Consider the following 11361-nt stretch of genomic DNA (forward strand, 5'->3'; position numbering starts at 1 on the left):
CCCCTCCCCCCATCCCCCCCCCCAAGCTGAAGGATAGACCCCTAGCACTCCCAGTAAAGGAGACAAGAGATTCACACACACCCCCAGGGAGTGATTCAAGGACCCAGGAAATCTTCCGGCAGCCCAGGAAGTCAGGGGATCCCCTTGCAGGTGGCTGCTCAAGCCTGCCTGCCTAGCTGTGGCAGCAGCAGCAACAGTAGCAGCTGGTAGGAACCATGTTGGGGTAATTACACCCACCTGGGTCTCCTGCTTACACAAACACCTAGAGGGCTGCACGACTGGGGTCTGCCTTGCAATATGGTGATGAGTACGTGCTGTACCCCTAGGCTTCCTGATCTGGCTGGACCACCCTTGGTACCTCAGAGGCCTCCACCCAGACAGAGCCTACAGTTTCAGCCTCAATGCAGATGGAGCCCTTGACTCTGGGCTGCAGTGGCTGAGTGACATGTCTGATGGATACTGGGAACAGGAGCACAAGTACTCCCACTTGTGCGTTATGCTCCCTGGTAGAGTCTCCAGAGGGCCAGGTGAGGGAGCTCCAGAAAGAAGTGAACAGGCTGCAAATCATCAGGGAACATGAGGCACAGATTGACGTTTACTGCCACACCCTGCATCTGGAAAGGACACCATGGAGACCACCATGGGCTTCAGCAAGATGCCTCAACCAACCGTGTGTCACATCGCACCTGAAGCCACGACATTCATCAGTTCCTCCACCAGTACCCCTGCACAACAGCTATGAAGCCCTTGCACCATCAACACATGGTGCATCCGTGCCCTCTACACTGAAGATGGGACAGGAACAGCCAACCCCAGCAAGGAAACAATGAAGGGGGATCATCACGGGAGACTCACTGATGTGGGGCACAGAAGGAGCCATTTGTCATCCAGACCCCTTTGCTCGAGAAGTCTGCTGCCTTTCAGGAGCCAGGATTCAAGAAGTTACAGTGAGGATGCCTAAACTGGTCTGCTCTATGGACTACTACCCCATACTCCTTGTCCACCAATGACATGGCAAGAAACAGCCCTGGGAGAATCAGGAGAGACTACAAGACCATGGTGGCAAAGCTCAAGGAACTAGGAGCACAGGTGGTCTTCTCCTCAATCCTCCCAGTCCGAGGCTGTCGGAGGGTGGAGTGCATCGAGAAGGTCAACCAAAGGCTTAAGAGATGGTATCACCATGTAGGATTTGGCTTCCTCAACCTTGGTATGCAGTTTAGTGCCAGCGGTCTATACTCAAGAGATGGTATTCACCTTACAAGCAAAGGGAAGAAGCTCTTCTCTATAAGAAATCGCTGACTTTGAGGAGGACTTTAAACTAGGCACATCCAGGGGAGAGTGGGAAGTGGGTATAGAGTGGGAAGATTCCACTCCTGTACATGAATCCTGTAGCCCTAATGACCCAGGAAAGGGCGTTTACGTAGTGGACACCCAGATGGGTACTAACACCCTGAGACACACTAGCAGAGTGACAGAAAACCCGAGGCAACTAGGGGAGAACTCAGATGTCTTTATTTCCCATGCTTCTGGCATTCCCATAAACAGGAGGAACTGGCACTCCCTCTGGTAAACAAGGAATTTTACCTCATTGGGTTGACAGAGACCTGGTGGGACAACACGTATGATTGGGCAGTGGATATTGAGGGCTATAGGCTTTATAGGAAGGATTGGGTTGGGAAGAAGGGAGAACGTATGGCCTCCTATGTAAAAGAGTGGTACCCCTCCCTTCAGGTCATGTTTGATAGCAGGGAAGGGTCCTTTGAGACCTTTTGGGTCAAAATACAGTGGGGATTAGGAGATGGAGACCTGATACTGGGAGTCTACTACAGGCCTCCCTCCCAAGAAGAGGAGAGTAATCAGGCATTCTCTGGGAAACTAACTGGAGGCAGCTAGCACTAAAAAGACACGATTGTTATGGGTGCCTTCAACTACCCTATCTTTTGTTGGGAGGACCATTGAGTCAACTGAAGCAGGTCAGCCAACTTCTTGGCAGTTATAGACAATCTGTTCCTGACACAGGTTGTGGATGGGCTGACTAGGGGTACAGCCACTCCGGATTTAGTGCTGACCAAAGTGGAGGACATGATAGGTGACTTGAGGATTGGAGGTACTCTGGGTGACAGCGATCACAATCGGATTAGATTCACCATCCACTGAAAGGCTGGGAATTCAGTTAGTAGAACAGAAGTCCTAGACTTCAGAAGGGCAGACTTTGGCAAATCTCAGAAGACAAACTAGAGAGACCCTCTGCAACCAGCACCTGGATAGTTTGGGAGTTCAGGAATGGTGGTGCTTCCTTAAGGGAGCAATTCTCACTGCTCAAAGAGAGGCCACTCCCACATGGTCAAAAAGCAGGAAAGAAGCCAAGAGACCCACTTGGCTCAACAGGGATATTAGGGAACTATTGAAAAAGAAAAAAGAAGTATATAAGCAATGGAAGAATGGGATGTACACTGACATCGCCAGGGTCTGCAGGTATGAGACACAGAAAGCCAAGGCAGGCATGGAGATCAAGCTGGCAACTGAAATAAAGGACAACAAATATCTACAAATATATAGGGAGCAGGGTGTGGGGGAGGAGGGAGGGAAATTGGGCTCTATTCTAGGACCCCTACTGACTACAGAGGGGCAGCCTACAGTTCATCTCCATGAAAAGGCAGAGCTCCTAAATATATACTTCATAAATTGGTATTCCTGAAATCAGATGGGGGCTGTTCACCTGTCCGGAGGCCCAGGGAATATGGGGAAGAAAAACAGGCCACATGAAATCAGTCCTGAACAGGTGAGGGATCTCTTAGAACATTTGGACATTTTCAACCCTCCTAGGCCAGATGACCTGCATCCGAGAGCCCTGAAAGAACTGGCTGAGCTTATAACAGGGCCACTGGCAAAGCTGTTTGAAGAGTTGTGGAACTTGGGGGGTAACAACTGACCAGAAAATGAGCACGAGTCAACAGTGCGATGAGGTTGCCAGAAGGGCAAATAGAACTGTGGCATGCATCAGCCGATGTATTGCCAGTAGATCCAGGGAGGTGTTTTTCCTTCTCTATTCAGCACTGGTGAAGCCACAGCTGGAGTATTGTGTCCCACACTTCAAAAAGCATGTGGATAAGTTTGAAAGGGTACAAAGAAAGGCCACCCATATGATTAGGGGCCTGGAGGATAGGCCCTATGAGGAGAGACTCTGCGAACTGGACCTGTTCATTCTGACTAAGAGAAGACTGAGAGGTGACTCAGTAGCCACCTATAAGCACATCGGTGTGAGCATCTCTTCAGGAAGGCACCTCATAAAGGAGGACAAGGACCAATGGGCAAAAGCTAATAGAGGGAAAATTTGGGCTGGGCATAAGAAAAAACTTCTCTTCCATACGGGTAACTAGAATCTGGAACACACTTTCAGCCATGAGTGACTCCTGAACCTAGGGGGGCACTTAAAGAAGCCACTGATGATGGCGGCCCTGTCTGGGGGCACCAGCCCTACTGACAGCATCAGTGTCAGTCATCGGGGGGGAGGGGGGCACTGGCCCTATTGATGGGGGATGTGCATCCTCATGCACCCCCTACCACTTGCCTATGCTTCCAGCAGAGGTGATGCAGTTGCCATCCCTGGAGGTGTTCAAGATGAGGCTGCATAAGTGCCTTGTTGAGCTTGTTTGAGCTCCTGCCCATGGCAGAGGACTGGAGTTGATGATCTTGTAGGTCCCTGCCAGTCCTTTGATTCTATGTTATTTTACTGATTTTTATCAACAGTATGTGAGGGTTTCTGTCTAAGGCTCCAGGGAACCCATGCCATCAGTATCACAAACATATCAACTTAAACCACCTACAGAACTTCAACTGTAGCAAGAAGCCCCTTCTTGCTGGCATCCCCACCCCCCATTTTGTGCATTTCTTTTTCCTTCTAAGTATTGGCAGAGACCTAGAAAACTTATTGCATGAGTGTGGCAAGGCTCAGAGCAAGCCAGAAAAGCTTAAATCACTTTCTGTAGGAAAAACCTACAAACTACATCTACATATCAATGGAGCTAAGTGTCCCTAAAGGAAATAAAAGAACTAAAATATCCACTACAAAGCAAAGCCTGTAAGAGAGACAAGAAAAGCTAAGGTGCATTGAGAACATGACTGTAAATATATCCTGGTGAACACATTCCCCCTTTAATTAAAGCCAATTTCCCAAAGAAAACTTTCCATACCCATTTAAAATTTATGCTAAATCAGTCTACTGCATCTAACCTAACTCACTCACTGTGCCCAGTGGCCTGTGATCCTCACTACCTCACATTGCATTTTTATATTTCATCCGTCTCATCTTTACCCTGGCATTCTGTATGTATTTTTTTTTTAAGTAAAGCATACTTTATATTACTGGAACTATTATTATAAGAATGCATTGAAATAGTAATCACTGGAATTGTATTGCTGTATTTGCAATGGCCAGAACCAAATAAATTAATAAGCAATAAATATGTGCTTCTTAGAGGCATTTGGAACTTTTGTCTAATATAAAGCTTGTATTTTTGTAACCCACAAATGTAACTTGTTACTGTCTGTAGAACTGACTAGGCCTCAAAGACAAAGCTATAGCTGTAAAATTAGCTGACCTAATGGTCTTTTCTGGCTCAGAATTTGGCCTCGATGATGATAAAAATTGGATTCAACCGCCTGGCTTATCCAGCACATTCCGGGAAAGTACATCTCAAAGAAGCATAGTCAGAGAGTTCTAAACAGGTTGAATTTAGGCAGAGTAATGTTAATTTCAAACCTGAAGATGCTGCATTGTAATTTGCTTATTGGATAAACCCAAGTTTGGGTAGTAACCTTTTATAATAATTTTAACACCTTTTAATCCCATAGGGTAATAGCTATAAAACAAGATTGTGAATAGCCCTAAGGCCAGAAGATTAGCATAAGACTAGGTATAAAAAGTGCATGCGTCAGGTGACCAACAGGAAGGAGGGAACAGGACGGAAATTGCTGTTCTAAGCCCAGACTCCGGACTCCCAGTGTGAGTGAGGATTGGATCCTGATCAAGGGACCTTCCCCGGTAATCCCTCTGACAGCATCAATCGGGGATGCCTGACTTCACTGGAATCACCTGGTGCTCACCTGGCATTGAGGGACTGCCAATAAGTTGCCAGCCCATGTCTGTTTATTTGTTGTTTTAAACAGCCCAGGTGCTGATACCCTTGCAGTGCCTAGCTGGCCTGTGGCAGATCAATCTGCCACAGGCCAATTTACAGCTAATTTACTATTAGCTCTTTAATATTGCATTATCTGCTTATTGCAATTATCTTTCTGTTAACTATTGTGCGTGTATAAGCTATAATAAATTTGCCATCGTTTTACTCCCAACTCTACCTCCTCGATCCCAAACCAAACAGCCAAATGGCTAAATTGATATACTCACAGTGCCCAGCTGGCCTGTGACATGTATTGGGGCTGGTTTCCTGAATGAATGGGAGTGAATCTGAGTAAGTGATTAAGTAATAGGCAGAGCCAGCTGCAGTTACAAGTTAACGAGTGGCAATTAACACCTCCTACCACAGACTGTCAACAGGAAAGGATCAATGCCATTGCCTGGAACTGCACTGTATGTGCAACATGGTATCCAGTTTAAGTTAATCAATGCTGGAGACTGGTTCCCCCCCAACCCATTGCTCCTGCAACCCTTAACAGTACCACTTAAATCAATCAAAATCACAAACTGACCCCCAAAACTGCATGTACAGGTTTCCCTTGATTTATGCTGTACCTGTGTTCCCAGAGAATAGCACATAAATTGAATTTGCATAAAGCAAACTCACTTTACAATGTAACAAATAGGGATAGGTTCCCATGGGGTGAGGGAGGGAGGGAGACTGGGACTAGGGAAGGGTACACAAGGCAGCAACGCAGAGGAAACCAGAGTAGCACTCGCCCCAGCCCTGGCTGCAGCAGCCCCAGCAACAATCAGTGCCAGCTACCTGCAGCCGCTGGGCTGCACTGTGCTCCACTTGTCCCCATTCACCTCTGCTCCTGGGCTGTGCTGTGCCTTGATGCAGGCAGCTGCCATCACCTGCTCCTGGGGCCATTGCAGTCAGGGCTGGGATGAGTGGGGCCATGGCCCTTTCCACTCCCCCCATAGACTTACCTGCTTGGGCAGAGGGGCACCTGTGTGTCACAGGCTGGGGTCCTTAAGGATGGCTGTGATCTCCTGAAGGCCCCTTTACCATGCCACATTGGCCCAATGGGCACCCTCTGTTCTCGCCTGCCAATCTTTGATGGAATGATTAGTAGGGAGGCTGCCTTTAAGTCCTCTCAGACATGGTTTTGATTGGTTCTCAGGACCCCATGGGTTCCCAAATCCCTGGTGCATCCCATTTCAAAATAGATGTCACGATGGGTATTTCGGGGCACCCTAGCCTTTTGGGCTATGCATGGCTCCAAACAACCCCTTTACCATGCCCCAAGCCTCGCAGATGGTACTGACATTGTCTGGTCTGGGCCTTGTTGTAATTTGGCCCCCTTGTCCTCCCTGGGCTCTCTGCAGCCCGCACCTCACTGGCATCGGGGTCTGTGCACCCCAAACGCCGCGCCCGCACTGGCATCAGGGTCTGTGCACCCCAAACGCCGCGCCCGCACTGGCATCAGGGTCCCCACGCTGCTGTAGTCCCCCTATGAGGACTCCTCCTTCTCCCAATAGCCTCACCCAAACCACTGGTCTTATTCAACAGCAAACAAAACACGAGCCCCTGGGCTGTAACAAATTCAAGCTGCCCGGCTATAACTTCATTCAAGCCACACAGGGGTACTCTGTCCCTCAACAGTATCAGAAGCTGTACCTGCAGTCAGGCCTCTCCCCTTTGCTTGCTCTGGGAGAGCTCCTTCCCCCTTCACTGATGGCAGGGAACTACCCTGTTGGCCTCAGCCCTGGGGTTTATATATGAGCCAGGCCCTGCCCTTTCTGGTCAGCTGACCGCTGGCAGGTATGGGCCACTAGCTCGTTCTCGCTGCCCTGCAGCTGGGGCTTCCAACTCACTGCTAGGGCTCTTTCCATAGCAGTTTCAGCTCTTTAAAGCCCTGCAACACTATGCTGATCACATAAGAGTGAATTTACCTCACATATAATGAATTATGGGTCTAAGTATGCTCATTGTGTAAGAGCAAATTCACATATTAAAAAACCCACATAAATCGAGGGAAACCTGTACAGGCAGGCGGAGACCCCTATGACTGACAGCTGTCATGCACTACTCAAGACCCATGTGGGACAGAGACCTCCGGATTGGGCAGCCAAGGTGATGCTGGAGGATGACACAAGTCTGCCAGAAAGGGATAAAAGGCAGTGAAGTGTAACCCTCAGCAGTGCCCTCTTCAACCTGATCAGCATCCAGCCAGAAGGACAAGCCGGTGAGCCCCTCATGGAGACCTTACCGCCTTGGAATAAACTTGACTGGCCATTGACAGCAGACTCCAACACTTAGGATAGGTATACCCGACACTGGTGCTCTATTCCAGCTGCTACATGTGCATGCATGTGTATATGCATGTGTAGGCATTTAAAGAGACAGTGCCCCTCAAAACTGAAGGTTTGCCTTTGTGACTTGTGACTTTGTTAACTTTAAACTCCGCCCAGTAAACTAGAATTTATTATGATCCTGTGAGTTGGTCCTTGTAGCCAACACAACCTCTTTCCCTCAGCAAAGCACAGAACTAAATAGAGGGGTATTTGTTAGCAAAATCTTGTATTTTGCCTTTACTGGAATCTTTCTGGTGTAGGATTTTCCCAGCACCAGAGAATGAGGAAACTCAGACCTAAATTACACATTGCATTCAAAAGCTTGTCTAACTCCATTCCAACCATGCAGCTGATCCAGTAAAAATAGCACCCACAGAAAATCTTCTCTCTCACACACTTCCTGGACCATCATGACTACATCCTTACTTCTGCACTTCCAAAGCAACTTTCGATTGTTTAATAACAAATCAAACTAAACATTTGGATTTGACTTGGTCTCCTGCTCATTCAAACCAAGAAAATGTGCCTAGAAACAACAAAGGCTAGATCCTCGGCTGGTATCAATCAGGGTAATTCCACTGGCCTCAACGGAGCAATGTCAGCTAAAGATCTAGTTTATTATTCTTACCCGACAGGTGAGTTATGGCTTTAAATCAGCTCCATAGTACATTTCACAACTTCACTCTCCATGTGCATTAGCCTGTTTAATTGTCCCAGCTTTTCCAATTCTTTTTTTCCTTTTCAATTTTGACCATGTCATTCTCTTAAGCTTGTAAATGAGATATAAATATATTTTTAGAAGCAGCTGGAGCTTTCACGTTTAATTCTGGAATTCCATTACATCTACATTAGACCAAAACACCCTCCCCCCCTCAAAAAACCCCCACAAAAACCTGTTCCACTGCAACCTTTGTGACTTGGATATCTCTGACAGTTACCTGGTTGAGATTGCTACATTTCTAATTTTCTTATGAGGGAAGAAAAAAATGCCAGGAATTGTGAAGATTGGCATTAGCCAGCAGATGCAGATGGGGAAGGCTAGGCAGTTTATTTCTATTCAGCTTTTTTGTAATCGCACCAAGATATAAATTTTAGCTAGCAAGTTGTGGGGGGGGGGGTAGACTAATTTTGTTTAATGCTTAACAAGGTTCTAATTAACTTATTAGAACTACTTCATTTTGCATAATGCTAGAACTGTTGAAGATGCTCTTGAATGCTTCAGAATTTCATGGTCCTCCCTTCAACAACTGACTAATGTTCATAACTAAGGAAACCTGCTCCAAGGAAACTTGCTCCATGCTTTGCCTCTGCAAAATGAGATGTTTAATTTTATGATCCAACTGTGGCCCAGGCAGTACAAGAAATTGCAACATATTTATCATTACCGTGACTCTTCCACCACTGTGCCCCACTTTCAGAGGCTGGGCACAAATGCAGGAGTAAGCTAAGAGATTGCTGGCTTTTTCCTGTCATCTGTTCTGTAAAAATGGGCTCATAGGGCTTGATCCTGGCTGTTGAAATCAATTAAAACAGGTTACTGCCCCAGTGCACAAGCAGTGCCGTGACTATGTAATATAGTGAATTTGAGTCTGGCAAATTCAGATCCACAAGGCTTTGTCTTATGAATGCTTGGCAATTCTGCTGGGCCTCAGCTTTGTAACACCTCAGCAGTAGGGGAGAAAACTACTTCCACATGAGCACATGTTTTTATAACATTGAAGGGCAAACCAGGGCCCCTGTGACCATCTAGTTTGATCTCGTGCATAATAATACTTCAGCTAGTAAGCTGTTTTACAGCAGGGTAAGCCAAAGGAGAGACATTAAGGTTACTTATTCCAAAATCTCCTATTTGTGGTTCTCAGTATTAGAATAATAGAAAAATAGGTTTGGAAGGGAGCTCAGGAGGTCATCCAGTCCAACCGCCTGCTCAAAGCAGGACCAGCCACAACCAGATCATCCCAGACAAGGCTTTGCCTACCCAGGTCTTAAAAACCTCCTAGGATGCAGATTCTGCCACTTCTCTGGGTAATCTGTTCCAGTATTTTTCTACCCTCCTCATGAGAGAGCTTTTCCTAATATCCAACCTAAACTTCCCTTGCTGCAGCTTGAGATCACTGTTCCTTGTTCTGTCCTCTCCCCCCACTGAGATCAGTCCAGCTCCATCCTTTTTCAAACCCCCTAAGCCCAGTTCCCTCAGCCTCCCCTCAGTCCCCAGCCCCCGAACCAGTTTTGTTGCCCTCCACTAAAACCTCTCCAATTTGTCCACATCCTTTCTGTGGGGGGGGGGAGGGGAGCAAAACTGGACACACTACTCCAGATATGGCCTCACCAGTGCTGAATAGAGGGGAATAATCACTTCCTTCAATCTGCTGGCAACGCTCATGCTAATGCAGCCCAGTACGCCCTTAGCCTTCTTGGCAGCAAGGGCAAACTGTTGGCTCATATTTAGTTTATTGTCCACTGTAATCCCCAGGTCCTTTTCTACAGAGCTGCTGCTTAACCAGTCAGCCCCCAGCCAATACTTGTACATGGGATTGTTCTGTCCTAAATGCAGGACTTCTCACTTCTCCTTATTGAATCTTACAAGATTTCCTCTGGTACAAAAAAACCCCCAAAAAACAAAAAAGCTGTAGACCCTACAGCTTGATTTTCAGAGCTGTTAAGCAGACCTGGAGTTTTGGCTGCTCAGCTACTGTGAAAAATCAAGCCTAAGTTTTTAAAAACAGGCATCCAAAAATCAAACTGCCTTAAAACAAAACTTTGTCCAAGGATCTGGACAAAGTCAGTCATCCCAGCAGTGGCAAAAATCAATTGCAGCACAGATGTAAGGAATCCTAATATTGTGACAACAGTCCTCCTATAAACCTGCCTGAATGGATCTCCTGCTGAATTGTTTGTTCAGTCCTAATTCCAAGAAGAAAGGATTTCTAGATAGCTTTTCTGCTTTCTTTAAAACATGCATACCCTTGAATTATTATGGTACAAACACAAAATTTGTTAAGGACCAGTAGGGCATATTAGTCAAAGCAGCAGCAGAATTTGAAAGTCTATCATTTTTCTTTAAAGCTACATTGAACTTTGAATGTTTTCAGCAATAAGTTAATGTGCAATCAGATCTCTGAATAGAGAACCAGTACAATAGGTTCAGACTTTATACCATTCAGGTATCTGTTAGGAAGAGAATGGCTGGTGACACTTTAAATATAGGGAGGTAGGAAGGGCTCTTTAATCTCATGAGCCAATCCAAATTTAAGAAGAATGAAGCATTCATCAACGAATAACCATTCCAACTAATAAGAGAAATAAATCAACTCTGAGAAACCAGTTAGAACTTTATAACTTCATTCACTGGGATCTGAATGCCAAGTTAAATAAATCCACAAGAATTTGATTTCAGTGTTCAGTGAGTTTGTTCTGAATGACAGAAAAGGTAAGCCTGGTTTAAGACCCAGTACTACAGAGGGGCAAGATATAGTTTGGCCCATTCACCTGATAGAGGCAAGGTAACTATCAACGGACAGCAGGGTAGGTCCTATGAGGGAAGGTTGCGGGACCTGAACCTGTTCAGCCTTCAAAAGAGAAGGCTGAGGGGGGATCTTGTGGCCTGTTATAAACTGGTTAGGCAGGGAATCAGCAGGCGCTGGGGGAGTCCCTGTTCCCCCGAGCGCCGCAAGGAGTGACCAGGAACAACGGTCACAAGCTGGCAGAGGGAAGGTTTAAGTTGGACATCAGGAGGCGCTACTTCACGGTCAGGGCGGCTAGAGTCTGGAACCAGCTTCCAAGTGAGGTGGTGCAGGCTCCCACCCTGGGGGTTTTTAAGAGGAGGTTGGATGACCACCTTACTGGGGTCATTTGACCCCAGT

Source organism: Gavialis gangeticus, unplaced genomic scaffold, assembly GCF_001723915.1.
Source record: "Gavialis gangeticus isolate Ggan-Ray unplaced genomic scaffold, GavGan_comp1, whole genome shotgun sequence".
Taxonomy (NCBI): domain Eukaryota; kingdom Metazoa; phylum Chordata; order Crocodylia; family Gavialidae; genus Gavialis; species Gavialis gangeticus.